At 39.3% G+C, this 22,735-nt stretch overlaps 2 long non-coding RNA genes across 2 annotated transcripts; both read left to right on the top strand.

Annotated features, from left to right (window-relative positions):
- Positions 1-6,371: 6,371 nt before the first annotated feature.
- Positions 6,372-10,740, top strand: LOC308656364. Its single transcript, XR_014023708.1, has 3 exons — positions 6,372-8,954; positions 9,743-9,791; positions 10,581-10,740. It is a non-coding gene; the product is annotated as an uncharacterized lncRNA (long non-coding RNA).
- Positions 10,741-12,257: 1,517 nt separating this feature from the next.
- LOC308656363 lies at positions 12,258-20,669 on the top strand. Its single transcript, XR_014023707.1, has 3 exons — positions 12,258-12,457; positions 19,292-19,518; positions 20,504-20,669. It is a non-coding gene; the product is annotated as an uncharacterized lncRNA (long non-coding RNA).
- The last annotated feature ends 2,066 nt before the right edge of the window (positions 20,670-22,735 follow it).

Below are 22,735 nucleotides of genomic sequence, written 5' to 3' on the forward strand. Positions count from 1 at the left end.
GAATGAGTTTGGAAGTGCTGCCTCTTTTTTAATTTCCTAAAACAAATTATAATATATTGATCTTGTAGAACTCACCTGTGTATTCATCTGGTCCTGGGCTTTTCTTGGTTGTTAAATTTCTGATGGTGTCTTCTATTTCATTACTTGATATTGGTGTGTTTAAATTGTGTATATCTTCCTGATTGAATCTGGGCAAATCATATGCATTAAGAAATTTGTCGTTAAAAAAAACAAGGAGGCATCACAAAGCAGAACGTGAAAGGTATATTCTCCCTTGGCAGGGACTCTTCTGTGATCTTGGACAAGCACTAGTTAATATCTCCACAAGCCCCACGTAACTGGGCGGTAGGAGAATGCCCGCCCGCTGGCGACTGATCACCTGCCCGCGGCCTGTGATACTGGGCGGCTGGAGACCACCCGCCTTCCGCGACCGGGAGCTGAAACCAAACAGAGACAGTCCAGTCACACCCCCCCATTAGGACACCCTGGCAAGGAGACTGGGGCCCGTCATAGCAGAGTAGTGTCGTCACTGGAGCTCGGACATCGGAATTCCTTCCCAGCGGAATCCACGTTAGCAGGCATAGTTTAACAACACAAAGGAGAGACCTCAGAGTAATACAGAAACAAAACAAATCTATAAAAGAGAGCAGAAACACGACAATCAAATAGAGCTGGAAAGTAACGTGGACAACATGAGAAAACAAGGGAAAAAAGGATTACAAACAATGCAAGACAACTCAATTCTACAGGAGGACATAGAAACATCAGAAGCAGGGATAGGGAAAGAACTCAAGGCATACCTAACTCGAATGGAAAGGAATATTAGAGAAGACATGAGACAGCAAATCCAAGAAATAAAAGTATATTTTGAAAATGAATTAAACAAACAAATTCAAATGGCAAAGAACGAGCTCTACCAGGAGATAGAGATCTTAAAAAAAATCAAACAATAATCCTAGAATTGCAGGAAACTATAAACCAAATTAAAAACTCAAACGAGAATATTACAAATAGACTTGATCAAGTAGAAGTCAGAACATCAGATAATGAAGACAAGGTTTATCAACTTGCAAAGAATATAGTCAACACAGAAAAGATGCTTAAATCCCATGAGCAATCTATTCAAGAGATATGGGATGTCATAAAAAAAAACAAATTTGAGAGTCATAGGGATAGAAGAAGGCACAGAGATTCAAACCAAAGGAATGGACAGCATATTAAATGAAATAATTCTAGAAAACTTCCCAGAGATGAAAGATGGAATGTATTGCCAAATCCTGGAAGCCTACAGGATCCCAAACATTCAAAACCATAATAGACCAACTCCAAGACATATATTTATGAAGATAGCCAATGTACAGAACAAGGAGAGAATATTAAAAGCTACGAGAGACAAGAGGCAGATTACATTCAGGGGTAAACCAATTAGGTTAACGACTGATTTCTCATCACAGACTTTGAAAACGAGAAGATCCTGGAACAATGTATTTCAAACGCTGAAAAATAATGGATTCCAACCAAGAATACTGTATCCAGCAAAATTGAGCTTCAAATTTGACAATGAAATTAAAATCTTTCACGATAAACAAAAGCTAAAAGAATTTGCAGCAAGAAAACCAGCTCTGCAAAGCATTTTGAGCAAAACACTACAAGAAGAGGAATTGAAAAATAGTGCCCAAAACTAACAGCAGGAGGTATCTCAGTAAAGGGGGAGGAAAATAACCAAAAAGTAAAACTAGCCAAACTAAAATAAATAAATAAAGAAGCTTGACTGGAAGTACAAATCATATCTCAATTGTAACCTTAAATGTTAATGGCCTAAACTCACCAATCAAGAGACATAGTCTAGTAACCTGGATCAAAAAAAAAAAACAAATCCAACAATATGCTGCCTTCAGGAGACTCATATGATAGGAAAAGACATACACAGGCTGAAGGTAAAAGGTTGGGAAAAATCATACCACTCACATGGCCCTCGGAAGCAAGCAGGAGTGGCCATACTCATATCGAATAAAATCAACTTCAAACCTAAGTTAATCAAGAAGGATAAAGAAGGACACTATATACTGTTAAAAGGAACCATCCACCAACAAGACATAACAATCATCAATTTGTATGCACCAAACAATGGAGCTGCAACGTTCATAAAACAAACTCTCCTCAAGTTCAAGAGTCAAATAGACTACAACACAATAATTATGGGTGACTTCAACACACTGCTCTCACCATTAGACAGATCCTCTAGACAAAAACTGAATAAAGAAACTATAGAACTCAACAGCACAATCAATAACCTAGACTTAACCGACATATATAGAATATATCAACCATCATCAAGTGGATACACGTTCTTCTCAGCAGCACATGGATCCTACTCAAAGATAGACCATATATTATGCCATAAGGCAACTCTTAGTAAATATAAAGGCATGGAGATAATACCATGCACCATATCTGATCATAATGGAATGAAATTGGAAATCAATGATAAAAGAAGGAAGGAAAAATCCTACATCACATGGAAAATGAACAATATGTTATTGAATGATCAATGGGTTATAGAAGACATAAAGGAGGAGATGAAAAAATTCTTAGAGTCAAATGATAATACAGACACAACATACCGGAATCTATGGGACACAATGAAAGCAGTTTTAAGAGGGAAATTCATTTCTTGGAGTTCTTACCTCAAAAAATGAAAAAACCAACAAATAAATGAACTCACACAACACCTCAGAAACCTAGAAAAGGAAGAGCAAAACAACAGCAAATGTAGTAGAAGACAAGAAATAATTAAAATTAGAGCAGAAATCAACGAAATTGAAACAAAAGAAACCATTGAAAAAATTGATAAAACTAAAAGTTGGTTCTTTGAAAAAATAAATAAGATAGACAAGCCCTTAGCCATGCTAACGAAAAGAAGAAGAGAGAGAACTCAAATTACTAACATACGGGATGAAAAAGGCAATATCACAACAGACACTACAGAAATACAGAAGATAATTAGAAAGTATTTTGAAACCCTATATTCCAATAAAATAGAAGACAGTGAAGATATCGATAAATTTCTTAAGGCATATGATTTGCCCAGATTGAGACAGGAAGACACACACAATTTAAACAGACCAATAACAAAGGAAGAAATAGAAGAAGCCATCAAAAGACTACCAACCAAAAAAGCCCTGGACCGGATGGGTATACAGCGGAGTTCTACAAAACCTTCAAAGAAAAATTAATACCAATACTTTTCAAGCTATTTCAAGAAATAGAAAAAGAAGGAGCTCTTCCAAATTTATTCTATGAGGCCAACATCACTTTGATCCCAAAACCAGACAAAGATACTTCAAAGAAAGAAAACTACAGACAAATATCTCTAATGAACTTGGATGCAAAAATTCTCAATAAAATTCTGGCGAATCGAATACAAAAACATATCAGAAAACTTGTGCACCATGATCAAGTAGGATTCATTCCAGGGATGCAAGGCTGGTTCAATATACGGAAATCAATAAATGCTATTCACCACATCAATAGACTTAAAGACAAGAACCATATGATCATCTCGATGGATGCAGAAAAAGCATTTGACAAAGTACAGCATCCCTTTATGTTCAAAACACTAGAAAAACTAGGGATAACAGGAACTTACCTCAACATTGTAAAAGCTATATATGCTAAACCTCTGGCTAGCATCATCCTAAACGGAGAAAAACTGAAGGCATTCCCTCTAAAATCTGGAACAAGACAGGGATGCCCTCTATCACCACTTCTATTCAATTTAGTTCTCGAAGTACTAGCCAGAGCAATTAGACAGACAAAAGAAATTAAAGGCATAAAAATAGGAAAAGAAGAAATTAAATTATCGCTATTTGCGGATGACATGATAATATTCTTAACAGACCCAAAAGGGTCTACATGAAGCTGCTAGAGTTAATAAATGAATTCAGCAAAGTGGCAGGTTATAAAATCAACACGCATAAATCAAAGGCATTCCTGTATATCAGCAACAAAACCTCTGAAATGGAAATAAGGAAAACCACTCCATTCACAATATCCTCAAAGAAAATAAGATACTTGGGAATCAACCTAACAAAAGAGGTGAAAGATTTATACAATGAAAACTACAGAACCCTAAAGAGAGAGATAGAAGAAGATCTCAGAAGACGGAAAAATGTACCCTGTTCATGGATAGGCAGAACTAACATCATCAAAATGGTGATATTACCCAAAGTTCTCTACAGGTTTAATGCGATGCCAATCAAAATCCCAATGGCATTTCTTGTAGAAATAGACAAAGCAATCATGAAATTCATATGTAAAAACAAAAGACCCAGAATAGCAAAAGCAATTCTAATCAGGAAGTGTGAATCTGGAGGTATAGCGATACCAGAGGTCAAACTGTACTGCAAAGCAATAGTAACAAAAACAGCATGGTACTGGTACCAAAACAGGGAGGTGGACCAATGTACAGAATAGAGGACACAGAAACCAATCCACAAAGTTACAACTATCTTATATTTGATAAAGGGGCTAAAAGCATGCAATGCATCTTCAACAAATGGTGCTGGGAAAATTGGAAATCCATATGCACCAAAATGAAATTGAATCCCTTTCTCTCGCCATCCACAAAAATTAACTCAAAATGGATCAGGGAGCTAGATATCAAATCAGAGACACTGCGTCTGATAGAAGAAAAAGTTGGCTATGATCTACATATTGTGGGGTCGGGCTCCAAATTCCTTAATAGGACACCCATAGCCCAAGAGTTAATAACAAGAATAAACAAATGGGACTTACTTAAACTAAAAAGTTTTTTCTCAGCAAGAGAAACAATAAAAGAGGTAAATAGAGAGCCTACATCCTGGGAACAAATTTTTACCCCCCACACCTCAGATAGAGCCCTAATATCCAGAATGTACAAAGAACTCAAAAAATTAAACAATAAGATAACAAATAACCCAATCAACAAATGGGCCAAGGACCTGAACAGACACTTCTCAGAGGAGGACATACAATCAATCAACAAGTACATGAAAAAATGCTCACCATCTCTAGCAGTCAGAGAAATGCAAATCAAAACCACCCTAAGATACCATCTCACTCCAGTAAGATTGGCAGCCATTAGGAAGTCAAACAACAATAAGTGTTGGCGGGGATGTGGGGAAAAGGGTACACTTGTACACTGCTGGTGGGGCTGCAAAATGGTGAGGCCAATTTGGAAAGCAGTATGGAGATTCTTTGGAAAGCTGGGAATGGATCCACCATTTGACCCAGCTATCGCACTTCTCGGACTATTCCCTGAGGACCTTAAAAGAGCGCTCTATAGGGATACGGCTGCATCAATGATTATAGCGGCACAATTCACAATAGCTAGACTGTGGAACCAACCTAGATGCCCCTCAATAGATGAATGGATAAAAAAAGTGGCATCTATACACAATGGAGTATTATGCAGCACTAAGAAATGACAAAATCATAGAATTTGCAGGGAAATGGATGGCATTAGAGCAGATTATGCTAAAGGAAGCTAGCCAAGCCCTAAAATACAAATGCCAAATGTCTGCTTTGATATAAAGAGAACAACTAAGAACAGAACAGGAAGGAAGAGCATGAGGAAAAGACTACAGTAAACAAAGACGAATGGGGGGAGAGAAGGGGAGAGAGAAGGGAAAGCATATGGAAATGGTAGAAGACCTTCAATGATACATAAAATTATAAGAGGTTATGAGGGGCAAGGGGGGGGAAGGGAGAGAATTGAACAACAGCAGAGGAGGTAGAGAGGGAAGTTGGGAGGGGAGGGGAGGGAAGGGGGGATAGTAGGGGATAGGAAAGGTAGTAGAATACAACAGTCACTAATATGGCATTATGTAAAAATGTGAATATGTAACAGATGTGATTCTGCAATCTGTATTTGGGGTGAAAATGGGAGTTCAAAACCCAATTTGAGTCAAATGTATGAAAGATGATATATCATGAGCTATGTAATGTTTTAAATAATAAATAAAAAAATCAAAAAAAAGAAATTTGTCAATGCCTTCAATGTTTTCTATTTTAATGGAGTATAAGTTTTCAAAATAATTTCTAATTATCCTCTGTTATTTCTGTAGTGTCTGTTGTGATATTACCTTTTTTATCACATATGCTGGTAATTTGAATTCTCTCTCTCCTTCTCTTCGTTAGCATGGCTAAGGGTCTATCAATTTTCTTCATTTTTTTCAAAGAACCAACTTTTTGTTCTGTCAATATCTTCAATTGTTTCTTTTGTTTCAATTTCAATAATTTCAGCTCTAATTTTAATTATTTCTTGCCATCTACTGCTTTTGCTGCGGATTTGTTCTTCTTTTTCTAGGGCTTTGAGATGTAGTGTGAGGTCATTTATTTGTTGACTTTTTCTTCTTTTGAGGAATGAACTCCATATATTGAATTTTCCTCTTAGTATTGCTTTCGTAGTGTCCCAGAGATTTCGATATGTTGTGTCTATGTTCTGATTTACTCTAAGAATTTTTTAATCTCCTCCTTGGTGTTTTCTGTGACCCATTGTTCATTTAGTAGCATATTGTTTAGTCTCCAGGTGAAGGAGAAATTTTTACTTTTTATTTTGTCATTGATTTTCAGTTTCATTTTTTAGGTCTTAATATATCCTGGAGATGGATTGAATGCTGTTGTCTGTTGTGCAAGTGGTAAAACTTTTAAACTTTTTTCCCATTCTGTAGGCCATCTCTTCACATTATTGATTGTTTTTTTTTTCTTGGTTTGTTTGTTTTGTTTGTTTGTTTTTTACTGCGAAGAAGCTTTGCAATTTGCCATCCCATTCATTGATTCTTGCCTTCTTAGCATCCCAGGCACAGAAACCAAAGGTAAAATATCCATCACACTCATGATCTCTGTTACAGTGTCTGAGTCCCACTAGATTGTTTCCCCAATTGGCAGGGACATGAGAAATGGGCAGGTACTAAACAAATAGAGAACTGGAATAGTTACTGAACCCTCTTCCCCTTTCAGGTATCACTGAGACAGCCTGTCTCCAAGGGCCTTTGAGTAGAAATGTGAGCTGCAACATGTCAGAGATGCAAGCCTCAGATCATACCTGGATGTAAATCTACAAATGAGCAGTTGTAAGGGGACAATGTTGGGTCACCAGTTCAACTGTGGTGATGGTGGAGCCTTTCCTCTGCTATCAATAGCTGTGTAACCAACATTGATTCTGGAAAACAGTGGACGCTCTTTCCAAGTAGGCAAGGAAGGGGAATTTATAAGCTCTGATCCACATGTTGGTTGTCAGAATGTTGTGGGTGGCAGAGGTGATGGGCCTCTCTGTGTTGTCGCAGGGTCAGACAGAAAGCTGAGATTTTCTGACATGGTGAGGTGATCAGAGCCTGGGGTTTAGGGTTAGATATACTCTCAGTTCCTGGGCTGGTCTTGGCCACAGGGATATCTTAGGTATTTACATCTCTTTGGTGGTTTCATTAGTTAAAATAATTTCGATGGTGCCAATTCAACAAAATTAAAATTTTTTTAATGAAAATTTGACTATGTAATCTCAAATACTTAGATAACTTCTGTTGATTTGCTAAATATGATCTCACAAAGACATTTTCCTTTGATATAGAACAATTTTCAGTAATAGTATAAATCCTGGGCCCACAATTCTGTGTCCTGACATATCCAGCTCACTTTTCTCCTTTCCTCCAATGTTTGAAATAAAGTGATACCTTCACACAGAAAGTGCACAAATTGGTCTCCTTGATGATTCCACACTGAGTCCATCCTCTCTATTCATCTATCTCGATAGGCATATCAGTGTTCTTCTCATAAGGATCTAATTCTGCTCAAATGTGAAGACTGAGGTTTCAGTCCCTCTTGTCCCCTTAATCTGGGTTGTGTTCATCTTTATTCTCTGTCTCCCTCATTATCAGTTTCTGGAACCTGTGGTACCTGACATGGTTCTCATGTCAGGTACCACACTCATCTGAAAGACATGGGCACCGTTGCACAAACCTCTGAGGGTCATGCAAGAGAAGAAACACCTGTGCCTCATGTGGAGCCCTCCCTGGAATGGGCTCAGTGTGCGTCACTGGTGTGTAGTTCGTGAAGCACATGTGATAACCTGAGAAGGTTCACCATCTTTTCTTCCTGATGGACTGTCTTGGATGCTCTCACAATCCTAATTAAGACTCAGCCTTCAGGCTCAGTTGTGTGATTGTGTTCTGGTGTCTAACAAGGCATCTGCTTTTTGGACATTTTTTTCCTCATGTTTGTAAATTATTTCTAACTTCTACTGGCCAGAATATCAAATATCCCTCACGTAAGCATTCCTAATTATGTGTTCATCAGATGTATCTATAATGCCTGTATATAAAATAAGTCAGTCATATGTAAGATTTAAAATTTTCCAGGGATGATCTTCCCCAGTTCTTTACTTTCATATAGTTTTCCTTCTACTTTGATTTTGCCTAACTTTTATAATCTCTTCCCTACTCAAAGCACTGCCTATATCCCTAATGGTATTATTGCCATATATAGCTGGGAGCTATGGGTGTCTATAACTTCCATATTTCTTGAATATTTTCATAAATTGGAAGCATGCTTGCCTCCTGTCAATTTGATCATTATGGGATATCTCAGATATCAACAAAATGAAATCATATATAAGCTGCACATCTTGCACTTTCTTGTGCAAAGCTGCTTTCTTGATTTGGTGACCCTTTTGGGTCATTAGGTGTGTCACAGGATAATAGTTCCTGTTTTATTTTCAGAGCTGGAGTTGGATACTTGCATTAAGTTGAAGAACCCTCCCAAGCTAGTGAGTGATGCCCTTGGAGGCTGAGCTGTCAAAACACCTGAGTGTGAGCTGCATGTTCTCATTGAAACTATGAGTGTCCTGACACTGAAAAGAAAACAACTCTTCAGCAATTGGAGAATGGCATGCAGATTCCCTGGCCTTCAAGCTCTTGGTAGAGTGATTGGCTTCTGTGGCTCTGGGATGCACTTACCTATGTTAGCTCTCTCTGTAAGGTTGTAGCTCCTTCTGCTGTGATTTCTCTTCACCATTGGTTCTTTCCAACAGCAGATGGAGACTGTCTGGTCTTACCTCTCTTTTTCATAGTCTCCCACCCTGACAGGCTCTTCCATCTCCATCTCCTGTTTGCATTCTGAACTCTGCTCTGTTCCTATATCTGCTGTCCTGATATTACCTGTAACTGTCACAGGAAAGCCCAGCTCAATGGGGGTCCTAATCCCATGAAGAACATCTTTTCAGCCACATGCCACCTTCCCTGGAATCGCATGCTGTCTAGGCTTTTTTGCCTTCTCTTCCCAGCTTCCTTGACTCCACTGCCTCTTTCTTCTGGGGACATGGCCTTCATAAGTCACTGGCACATGGCTCCTTCTTGGACCCTCCTTGGCAAACAGGACTAAGTCAGTCCTGGATCCTTATCTTGGACATACAAAGGAAAATTGTGAAAATTGATGAGAAAGATTACAACAACTAAACTTTATCTGGGCTGTAGGTGGCAGACCCAAACAGGTCTAGAGTCATTCTGTCTTCACCCCTTAGCCCACTCCATGTTCCAAGACTCCTTTTTCTGCTCATTCCTGACCTACATTGCAGTAACTTCCAAGATTTCTGCAGATTCTTATTGCTGTCTAGCCAAGGTGACTGAAGAACCCACATGGGCTCTGTGTTGAAATGGGTGGAATAGCACTATTTAATGACTCCTGGATGTTTTTTAATTGTTTGCAGAAAACCATGAAAATAACGATGAAAAAGATCAAGATTCACTGAATTCCAGGTAACAACAAATAATCTGAGAGTAGTAAAAAGGGTAAAATAAGGGGTTAAGGATGATCTGAAAGGATAGATCATGAGGTCAAAAGTAGACACATTTCATGACCAAATGTAAAGAAAGACTGCTGTTGGCAGTGATGATGTTGACTCAGCCCAGTATGATGGAGCCCTTTAGCAAGGTTATCTTTTATCTTCCTGGTGTTGTTACAGTGAGTCTGACTAAGAGGAACTGTGCAGTCAGTTTGGGGCATTTCTTGCTTTTAAGGAAATCAGTTGTTAACGTTATAAGTTGTAAAATCAGGATTAGAGACATACTATCTTTCTATACTAATCGTCTGAGATCATGGACAGGTATGCCATAGCAAGAAAGCAGAAATGAGTGTTATGTCAAAAAATGGATAGAAAAAATTCTAGAAGGCACAAATTCTCTGGCCCTGTATCATGTAGCAGGGTGTATTCGCCTGCCAACTATGTGTGTCAATATCAGTCATGCACAAGGTTCATCCACAGCTGTTTCTTATTATGTGCTCCTTCTGTACTTTATAGGTGGAGTCAAGCCTCCTTCTTCGTGAGCTTGTTATCTGGCCAGTACACTGGACACTGGTGGCTCTCCCTCTCTCTTTCATATCATGGCACCTACACTATGTCCATGTGATGAAAATTGTTTCCTGGATCATTTTTGATGAGAGGCACCTGTTTGGGGACTCTACCTATCAGCTTTGAGTCAGGACCAGCTGGGAGGCTGTAGTTTCTAAACCACCTTGATTTTATCTGTCATTCTTCCCTGTCTCAGCAGTCTCAACAGTGAACTACATGAGGAGGAAGAGAATGATCTCCTGCTGGACGAAAAATATTTTCTACCCTCTGGTCATCTTGATTCATCTGACACAAGAACTTTTCAGAAGCTCTGTCATCGCATCAGATGAGCCTAAAGTCAGCTCTGCTGTGGATGGAGCCAATTCAATTTCTCTTTCTGGTAAAGCCCAAATTCTCTGCACTCAACTCCACTGTCTAGGCTGAGACACATGCATGCAGAACCAGGAGACCCATTTTGTTTCAGAGTAGGTACAGAGATCAGGTGGGTCTAAGCTTTGCCCTTTTCCTATGGTCTGGCCAGATTTTTTTCATTGTGCCCTTTACTGTGCCAGCCATATATTTGCATGTAGGTTGCAGTTACAAGGGAGAGCATCATGAGCACTTCACAGACTGATTCTACCCTTAACGTATGTCTACTGTGCTGAGCATTGTAGCTCAGGCCTAGAATGTCAGAGGCTCAGGAGCCTGAGACAGGAAGATCACAAGTTCAAAGCCAGCCTCAGCAACAGCCAGGCACTAAGCAACTCATTGAGACCCTGTCTCTAAATGAAATACAGAATAGGGATGGGGATGTGGCTAAGTGGTTGAGTGTCCCTGAGTTCAATCCCCATTACCCCTCCGCCCCCTAAAAAAAAAATCATGTCTGCCATTTTTTTCCATGATATTTTCTGCCTGGGGATAAAGATTAATAAATCCTTCATTTTCTCCCATGCCCTGGTATCTCTGTAGAATGTTACCTCCAGAAAAAGTAACTAAGGTGAACTCATTGTTACTTCAAAGCCCTGTTTTTCAATTGGATGACTTCATTTTAGGGACTCTTGTCTGGGCACTGCTCATCTAAGAATACCTAAGCACATGTACAAATGAGCACATGTGCATTGGACACATGATCTCTGTCACTGTACCCTGGTCACTAGATGGGTCAATAGGCAGGCACATAAGAAATGGGTTTTCTAGGATTGTTTAGCAAAGGGAGAACTGGGGTTGTTACTGAACACTCTTCTCCTTTCAGCTTCCACAGAGAAGGCCCAATGGCCTTTGAGTGGACATGTGAGCCCGCACATATCATAGATGCAAGTTTCCCATGCACAGGTGGAGTCAAGAGCCCAAAGAAGCAGTTGTCCATCAGATAAATATAGAGACCCCCCATGTGTATATTAAGCATTGTTTATATATGGTGGTTATATTATATATAATGGGTATATATGGAGTATATTATTATTATGCAAATGTTTATTCCTTAGGGGGAGTTTTCCTTTCTTTAATAATGTGGTTGTTTCTACATTGATTTGCTTGATTTTTATTACCTCTTCCTTTCCAAAAGCACAATTTACCTCCAGTGTGATTTCCTAGTTTTGGCTTATATATCTGGGCACTATTGGATTTTACCAATCCTATTACTTGCACATTTTTTAGCATTTTGAGCACCTTTGCCTCCTGGAAAATTCACCGTTATTGAATGTGGAAGAAGCATAAAAGGAAAAGAAAGGGAAAAGAAAATATCAGAGTCATTATAAGCTGCATATCAACTCACGGACTTCCTTGTCCAAAGCTGCTTTCTTGATTTGGTGACCCTCTTGGTGGAAGAGTATGTCACAGTAAGATCATAGATGATAAAGGATCCTGTTTTCTGTGGTTTTATTTTCAGAGCTGAATTTAGATGCTTCCATTTCAATGAAATATCATGCCAAGATAGAGGATGATGCTCTTAAAGGATCATCTGACAACACAGATGGTTTTCAAGAGCATGTCTCAGTGTTGCCACAGGTTTCTGCAAACAGAAGATAACTGGAAGAAAACTTTGGTTTATCAAGTGGAAAATAGCATGCAGATCCCCTGGCCTTCAAGCTTCAGGTATGGTGGCTCTGGAATGCACTTGACTCCTTTTAACTCTATATAAGATTGTAGCTCCTACTTCTGCAGTGATTTCTCTTCACCTGTGCTTGTCTCCAACGGCAGATGGAGCCTCTGTTTGGTCTTATTTGTGTTTCCCTTGGCCTTGTAGCCCTGACCTGCCCTTCCATCTACATTTCCTGTTTACATTCTGAACTCTACTCTGTTCTCATACCTGCTCTCCTGATATTCCCTATAACTGCCACAGGGAACCCCAGTCAGATTAGGGTCCTAACTCTAAGAAGAGCATCTTTCAGACATATGCTACCTTCTCTTAAATTCCATACTTGTAGACTCATTTCCTTCTGTACCTGACTTCCTTGACATCATTGCCTCTTTTTGCTGAGAATGTGGCCTTCCTAAGTTACTAACACATGGATCCTTCTCTTGGGTTTTTTTTTTTTTTTGGGGGGGGAGTCTAACTGAAACTTGGATTATTACCTTGGACATGCAAACGAAAAGTGTCAATTTTTAAAATTGTTTTTATTTTATTGGGTCTTTTTAGTTATACATGAGATTAGAGCCCATTTTGATATCATTATACAAACATGGACTATATCTTATTCTAATTATTACCCCAGGCTTGTACATGTACACAGTGGTGAGATTTTCTGTGTTGTATTCCTATATATAAATAGGAAAATTATGACAGGTTCATTCCTTTTCTTACCATTCATTTCTTTTCCTTATCGCTCCTCTTTGTCATACCCCTTTGTCTAATTATTCCCCTCTTCCCTCCCCCTTAGTGTAGGTTAGCTTCCAAATATCAGAGAAAACATTTGATCTTTGGTTTTGGGGGGGATTGACTTATTTCACTTACATGGTGCTCTCCAGATCCATCCATTTACTGGCAAATGTCATAAAGTTATTCTTATTTATGGCTCAGTGATATATACACACACACACACACACACACACACATATGTATGTGTGTGTATATATATATATTATTATTAGGTTGACTCCACAGCTTAGCTATTGTGAATTGTGCTGCTAAAAACATTGATATGACTGCATCACTATAGTGTCCTAAGGATAGCCTCTTCAACAAATGGTGCTGGAAAAACTGGAAATCCATATGTAGTCAAGTGAAATTTAACCCCATCTCTTAAAACTGAACTCAAAGCAAATCAAAGACCTTTTAAGTAGACCAGAAGCCCTGCATCTACTAGAAGAACACTCTAACATCTAGGTTCAGGAACTGAATTCCTTAAGGACATTCCTACAGTGCAAGTAATAAAATCAAAAATTCACAAATGGAATGGCATCAACCTGAAAAGTGTCAAAATTGATGAGCAATCATCCTGGATAAAAAGCTGTATTGCAAGACAAGAAGATGGTGAGATAGTGGAAAGCTGCATTCCATGTTGGGCCTTGCTCATGAACTCAGCAGCAAGAGTACAGCTACTCAGTGAGGTTGATGAAAGAGGAATTTCAAAAATATAATATTGAACATTCAGTTGGATTAGGGGATCAGAAATTTGAGTACAAAACAAAGAAAAAGAATACATAGAAGCCAACCCACCTGCCATATGGGTACCAAAAGCAGCAAACATTCCCCACAAAGGCAGGGGAGAACACAGAGAAACACAGATTTAGATCAGACAAGCCTTCTGAACTTGGTTGATCCACAGGCTGCACTGTTTAAAATATCTAGCAATTAGAGAAATGTAAATCAAAACTACACTGAATCCATCTCACCCCACTCAGAATGGTAAATATTAAAAATAAAAGCAACAATAATGGATGTGGGAAAGAGGTTCACTTAATGCATGGCTGGTGGAACTGCAGATTGGTGCAACCACTCTGGAAAGCGGTATTGATATTCCTCACAAAACTTGGAATAGGACCACTATTTGACCCCATTATTCCACTCCTCACTTTATATACAGAGGACTTAAAATCAGCATATTACAGTGACACAGCCACTTCAATATTTAATAGCACAATTCACAAAGTCAAGCTAAGGAACCAACCTAGGTGCCCTACATCAGATGAATGGACAAAGAAGATGGCACACATATATAATGGAATACTACTCAGCCATAAAGAAGAATGAAATTATATCATTTGCTAGTAGATGGATGGAACTAGAGATTATCATGCTAAGTGAAATAAGCCAGTCCCAAAAAGCCAAAGGCAGAATGTGTATGCTAACTCGCAATAAGGGAGTGGAAGATTAGAGGTTCATTGGACTAGACAAAGGGGAATGAAGAGAAGGGAGGGAGCATGGTAATAGGAAATACAGTAGAATGAATAGGATATATCTTTCCTATTTTTATCTATAATTATACGACCAATGTAGCTCCTAGTCATGTACAACTACAATAATGGGGGGATCCTATTTTCAACAAGTTATACTTATTCTGTGTTTCTATAATATGTCAAAATATACTCTACAGTCATGTAAAAATAATAATATTTTAAAAAGAATTTTCATTAAAAATACTGTATTCCTAGGGCTGGGGTTGTAGCTCTGTGGTGGAGCGCTTGCCTAGCATGTGTGAGGCCCTGGATTCAGTCCTCAGCACCACATAAAAATAAATAAATAAAATAAAGGTATCAAAGAAAAATAGCTACACACACACACACACACATTGTAATTCCCACCACTTCAAGTGGGGATGTGTTGACTCCTACTATCCAATTCCTGAACTAGTTTTTGTTTTGTTTTATTGGTACATTATTAAACACAGAATACTAGTAGTGTTGCAGAGCTGTAGTAACAAAAACAGCATGATATTGGCACCAAAGGTATAGACCTATAGACCAATAGGACAGAATAGAAGACAGAACAAATCCACATACTTAGAGTCCTCTGATACTTAACAAAGGTGCCAAAAATATACATTGGAGAAAAGAGCCTTTTTAATAAATGGTGCTGGAACAACTGGATAACTATATGTAGAAAAATAACACTAAGGGCTGGGATTGTGGCTCAGCGGCAGAGTGCTTGCCTCGCATGTGTGAGGCACTGGGTTCGATCCTCAGCACCACATAAAAGTTAAAAAGTATTATGTTCATCTACAACTAAAAAAACTTTAAAAATAAAAAATAACACTAAAATCCTATTTCTCACAGTGCACAAAACTCAAGTCAAAATGGATCAAAGACTTAGGAATTAGACCAGAAACCTTATAACTGCTAGAAAAGAACATAGGGCCAACATTATATCATATAATTGCTGGCACCAGCTTCCTTAACAGGATACTCAAAACTATGAATTGGTAAGTGGAATGCCATCAAACTTCAAAACTTCTTCCCAGCAAAGAAAAGAAATAAGATTGTGAAGAGAGAGCCTACAGAATGTGAAAAAATCTTTGCGAGAACTCATCTGTTCAGAGATTAATACCCAGAATATATAAATAACTCAAAACACTTGAAACAAAAATATCTCAAATAACCCAATCAATCAATGGGCAATAAAAAATAAAAACAGAAACACAAATTGCCAAATATATGAGAAAAGCTTCAACCTCACTAGCAATCAGAGAAACACAAATGAAAACAACGCTAAAATTTCATCTCACTCCACCATGGCAATGATCAAGAATACACACAAAACAAAATGCGGGGAAGGTGGTGGGGGAAAAGGTACATTTGTACATTGTTAGTGGGACTGCAGACTAGTACAACTCCAGAATACACTATGGAGATTCATCAAAAAACTAGAGATGTAGGCATCCTATGAGCATCAGCCCACTCCTTGGTATTTTTCCGAAACATCTAAAATCAGCATATTACAGAGACAGCTACCTCAATGTGTATCGAAGCATAATTCACAATAGCTAAATTATGGAATCAACCCAGATTCCCCTCAATAAATAAATTAATTTAAAAATTCTGACATATATATCATACATATGACATGTGTGCATGTGTACACACACAGATGTGCACGTACAAACACACACACATACTGGGGTTCTACAAAACCATAAGGAGAATGAAATTATGGCATTTGCAGGTAAATGGGTAGAAATGAGAATGTCATGCTACATGCAATAAGCCAAGTACAAAAACTCAAAGTTTGAATGTTATTCTCATGCAGAAACTAGAGTAAACAGACAAAATGGGGAGGGCAGGATAGAATATCATACAGATAAAGGAAAGAGCAGCAATGGAGAAGATCAAGAGGCAGAGTGCAGGGTTGGGTAAGGGGAGGCAATGCAGAATGAATTCTTTTAAAATTTTTTTTAGTTGTAGATGGACACAGTATCTTTATTTTTACCTGGTGCTGCTGATCGAACCCAGGGACTCATGTGTGCGAGACAAGTGTTCTACTACTGAGCCACAACCCCAGCCCCAGAATGAATTCTTAAAAAGTTGTCATGTGCACATATAAAGATACCACAGAGGACTCCACCCTGTGGAGCAAAAACGAAGTCTACTAGATTAAATGAAGGAGATTGAGAGACTTTAGGGAGGACAGGGGGTAAAAAAAGGGAGGAAAGGGGCAAATCATAAACTGAAATCAAATTGCGTGCATGTATGATTTTGTCCAAATGAGCCCACTACTATATATGACTATAAAGTTCTAATTTTAAAAAGGAATATATGTAATAAAATTATTGTAAAATCTAAAAAGGCAAAAACAAAAATTCTGTGGAAGTTTGGCTATAGGTGGGAGACACATACTGTCCTGGAGCCTGTGTTTTCAATGTCATTTATAGTAGGACGGGTTTTATTATATTTACATGATCCAACTGGCAAAGGGGGACATTAACAGACAAGCTGGGGTTTACAGGGCTTAAAGACCAAATCAGGTGCTTTACTTTTTAGATGGTCTTCCTTCCACCCCACTAGTTGGTCTCAGTATCACAGACCTTGCCACACTGGCTTCCCTTTCCTTCACCTAGGGGGAACTGAGTATGTGGCAAAATGTTCCTATCCCTAAGGAAACCAGGGCTGTGGGAAAGTGCTGGGTGGCAGGCACAATTATTCCACGTGGTAGACATCCACTTCTGCCCCAGTCTCTTGCCTGCCTCTTCAGATAAGCATGTTTACCAGATTTCTCTGGCTCTCTTCTATATCCAGTCTCTATCTTGCTTCCCTAGTTTTAATTTGAGCGTTAACAGAGGCCCCACTCCCCAGCCTCTTGACACATCATTCCACTCTGTGTCTTCTGTTTTGCCTTTTGGGGCACCAATTAATTCACGCTCTCCAATCACCTCCATGGCCATATCCTCAATCACTTCTGCTCAGCTTTCTCTAAGTCTGAGCCTTAACATTCTCATGCCAGATGTTCTTGGGTCATGTTAATCCTTATTTTCTCTGGTTGCGCTGAATACGCATTTTTCAGACAATGACCTCAATTGTCAAATGAAAGTGAACAATTTCATGGACTTTTTATTGTGGCCTTTAAGTGAGAAACATCTGTGAAGTGCTAAGCACAGTACCCAGCTGGAAGGAACTGCTAGGCACACATTAGGTTGTTGCCTTCCCCATTTGGAGCTGCCATGGTGGGTGTGGTGTTGAGTCACATCTTCACTTCCTTCTAACAAGACTTCCCCATCACTGTTTTCCCATGCACCAGCTAAGGTGTGACACCATGACTCAGTCCCTGCTCTTCCTCTTGTTCCCAGCCCCCAGAGGCCTGAACCGGAACCTGGCTCTGACCCACTCCCCTCTTACCAGGAACTCCTTTTTGTGTTGCTTCACATTTTGATCAACTTTCATAATAACAGGGGAATTGAACCCAAGTCCTTCTGTGTGCTAAGCAAGTATTCTACCACTGAACTGCACCCCAGCCTTTGATCAATATTTTAACATATACACTTATCACATATATGCATATATGAGTGTAATTTATATATGTATTTGGTTTTTGTGCATACTTAAGTTTCACTACAAGGCATTATACTAGAGAGCACCTGGAAAATTATACTCAAAGTTGGTTTACAAAATTGGTTCTCAAAAGTTTTTAAACTGGAATTTACATTCATTTGGAATACCCATCTATCAAAACTTTTTTGTTCTAAATAATAGAAACATAGCAATCTGTTGACTTTTCCTTTTTCATGTGGGATATCTATGCTAATGACATGAGAGGGAAGTCCTGGTGCCTTCAAACTTTCATGGTGAAGGCTAAACTGTGCATGATTTGTGGTACAGGGTGTTTGAGGTATCCTGAACACTGGTTGTTTTTACTCCCTAGTTTCAGTTATTTTCTCTGCAGTTTGGGACGTTGGTATGAATTTTCTAACTCTGGTCCTCCACAGCTCTTCTTTTTTCTCCTGGCTCAGATACTGTCATTGTCACCAGGACAAGTGGTATAAATATGACAACTAAAGGGCTTGGACACAATGAAGGAAAATTATTAATGCAAATAACTGTCAGTCCTCTGTAAGTGTGTCATGTGAATTTAGAAAATTTTCTGTGTGCAACAAAGCCTTCAGTCCTGTTCCTTGAATCTTCTGTGGCTGCCTTTCTTCTTATTCTTCTTCTTGCCACAGTTGTCCTATTGCTCTGTTTGGGCCATTGCCCTGTCCACATTCTTATTTGCTTGATGTGCCTTTTCTATCCAGAAAACTCTTCATGTTTATAATATTGTCCTGAATATCCACTTGTCGATGAAAACAAAATTTGTCTCCTGGCAAGTTTATCATTATGTAATGATGTAAGAAAGATTATAAAAATAAAGAAACCAAAAGGTCTCTATGGACTTGACCCACCTGCATCTTTGAAGGCTGCCTTTCTTGATCCTGAGCTCTTTTACATCTCTGCATTGGTGGGAACTGAGGATATTATCATGAGTAACAGGAGATCCTATATTATCATGGTTTTCTTTTTTAGAGCTGGATTCAGATGATCCTCCAGGAATGAAGAACTCTCCCAAGCTGGAATGTGATACCATAGATGGCTCTTTCACCAACAAGCATGGCCTCCCTATCATAGGCTGCATTGATGACTATACTGCTCTCAGAGAGAAGATTGAGGAGGGAAAACAGCTGGTTCAAAAGATCCTGTCTCTCCTGAGGCCCACATGCAACTTCCTGAGCTTTGAATCTCAGAGCTCAGAGGTAGTCCCAGCTGTAGCTCCATGGTTCACCCTTTCTTTGTGCCCTTTGTCCTTACTTCTACTTCTTTCTCCACTATTTCTTTTTGTGGCCTGCACCTCCCAATGACAGAGAAAGTATCTTCCACTCATTCTAGCCTATCTCCTGATTGCTTGCTTCCCTATCTCCTGATTCATTCTAAGTTCTACTCTGTTGTACAGAAAGCCAATCAGATATTCTCCCTCAGAGCCACAGAGAAGTCTGCAGCATTGCCACCATCCTCAGTAAAGCATTTGTTAAATATTGATGTCCATATGATGTTGAAATCAGCACCCTTTAGTGGTTTATTATCTGTTACAGTCATGCTGACCCATGTGGACAGATTAAAGTCAATCAGATGGATAGGTACTGAGGGATTTGCATCCATAAAGGCCTTGGGTGTGGAAAGAGTAAGAACCTGGCCACCACAATATTTCTTTTTTCCCGTGGCGCAATGGGAGGGAATCAGTCTGCTGTGCTTCTCAAAGTGCTTCTCTGTGGAGAGAGAACAAGGGCCAGTGGCTGTGCTGTCTGAGCCATGGAGACCCATGGATGTGTAAACATAATCTTGCGCCCAGGGAACCCCCACTTCAGGGCAAGACAGACCCCTATTGATAAACCAACTGAGGGGCCACAATCCCAATGTGAGAAGTTACCTCTTGTGCCTTGAGTGCAGAAGAGTCTTTTATTGCATGTGAGGAAGATAAAGGTTCTATGGACATGACATGGAATGGAGCTTTAGCAGCCTTATAATGGGGTGTCCAGGTGGAAGAGGCTATACATGTAAAAGGAGCAGAATTTTAGTTCTGAGACCTCTAAGGGATGAACCAGGGTTTTACAGGTTCAAGCAGCCCATGCTTCGTGTCTCATTGACAAAGGAAGCTTGAGTCCTGTGCAGGCCTACAATGTCCTGAGTCCTGAGATGTCTCAGCTTCAGTGATGTCCATGGCTACCTCCTGCCTTTCCACAGGTACCAGCCAACAAATGTTTCCATGAGCTAAGAAGCAGCACCCGTGCCCTGCAGCACACCCTAGAGGAGTCAGCCTCCCTCCTGACCATGTTCTGTCAAGTAGCTTTACTAAGCTTCCACAGCCCTGGGCTTCCTGGCAAAGTGGTAAGAGGCCAGTGTTGTCTTCTGGTATAAGCCCTACTCTTCTGCCCCATGAGTTCTGTATTCTGAGTTCCAGGGCTTTCTGAGGGTCAGGAGCTACATGGGTTGTTAGATTCCTTTATTAACATGTTCTCCAAATTTTACTGCCCCCTGCCCTCCCATTAAGTATGCTGTGCCATTTTCTTAACCTAACTTCCCTCAGGGGAATATGAGACTGATGTCCACACCAAGCCTATGCAAAGTCTTGCATATGGCAGCCTCTACTTGTTTCTTAGTGGTGTGGGCCAGGCCCCAATTGTACTGAAACCTCCTTTGTGTCTTCAGGGTGTTCCTAGGGTGTGAGTAGGTGTGTATAAATGTAAGATAGAGATTTATTTATGTTACTGTAGCCATGCGTTGAAGGCCAACATCAGTCATGGACAGGTTAGGTAAAACTGAGTAATGGTCTTTCGGTAGCTATTTTATTTTTTAAAGCAAAATTTGTATAAATAGATTCCTTTTGTCAGCTTTGTTTCCCATTTCTACACCAGTCCCTAGAACAAGTGTTAAGAATAGAAAATAAACTAAGACAAACCCAGAAAACCAAAGGCTGAATCTTTTCTCTGATAAGTGGATGCTGATCCATAAAGGCAGGGGGCGGGGCGGGGGGTAGAAGGAACTTTGGATTGGGCAGAGGGGAGGGAGGGAAAGGGTGTGGGGGGGCGGGGTGAAGGATGGTGGAATGAGAGGGACTTTAATACCCTACATACATGTGTGACTACACTACTGGTGTGACTCTGCACTATGTTCAGCCAGAGGAAGGAGAATTTGTGCTCTATTCGCATACAATACTGTCATGTATAACTAATTAGAACAAATTTTAAAAGATTATAGGTCTGTCATTGTGACTCAGTGGTAGAGCATTGTATGTGTGAAGCACTGGGTTTGATTCTCAGCACCACATATAAATAAATGAATAAAATAAAGGTCCATCAACAACTAAAAAATATTTTTTAAAAAGACTCAAAAGTTTTAAAAGAATAGAAAATAAAACTCATGAAAAAAAAATTATTGGCCAATTCTGAAGTCTCAGTTTAAAAAGTTACAATTTTCCCTCTTTGCCATTTTGCAATAATCTCTATGGTATGATGGAGTGATTCTTAAACTTGATGTGTCTTTACAGTTATCACAGGGAAGGGCATATTTTGCTGTTTGTTCTGCAGCATTAAAACTCAGGAGTCAGGATGACAATGGAAAATTAGGTTTCTTTCCATTCTGGGTTTGAGCAAGAGAGAGAACAACATTTTCTTTCACAAGTCTACATCTTTGGTGACTGAGAGGCATGGAAAACTTTTATAAGAACAGAGAGCATAGTGGGGAAAAAGGCAAGAAATACCCAAGTGTATATTTAGCTAGGCTGTGTTAGCCAGAAATGTGTCTCAGTGCATGTTTCCCTTTGCAGTGGCCATCAGGGCCAGGCAGTCCATCAGCCTCCATCCTCAGTATAAAGAAGAACAAAAGTTAAAAAGAATTTGAAGATTTTCATTTCAAAGGGGGTCTTTTGCACAATCAGCTGTGGGGATTGTGGCAGTGACTCCCTGGGCTGCAATATCAAGCACTTTAGTGGGTGTGGGACTCTAATCTAGGATCTGCCTCTTTATGTAAATATCCCAGGTGATACTGATGCAGACACAATTTGACACATTGATGATTCTGATACAGGTGGGCTGCAAACCACAGTTTAACACACGTGTGCATGTGCATGTCATTGACTCACAACAATAAATTTATTTAAGGACCTTAATTGATAATCATCATTCCATAAATTTTTAAATAAGAGTCTTAAAATAGTCCTTCAGAAAATTCTTGTGCCCTTTCACCTTCCAGAATTAAAATAAAGCTATTAGTCTACAATTATATCCTAAAAATATTTAAAAGTGAACAAGACAAAGACAGAACAAAAACTGTAATCATTATCAACAAAACCACCATCATTACCAGCAGCAATTACAAAAGACTCTTCAATAGAACTCCCTGTGAGGAGATGTGAAGTCAACCTGTGCTTTACACTCAGGGGTTTCAAGTATTTATTTGCATGAGTGCTTTTGGCTT

The sequence above is a fragment of the Spermophilus citellus genome (assembly GCF_964194105.1).
Source record: "Spermophilus citellus genome assembly, chromosome: 9".
Classification (NCBI taxonomy): domain Eukaryota; kingdom Metazoa; phylum Chordata; class Mammalia; order Rodentia; family Sciuridae; genus Spermophilus; species Spermophilus citellus.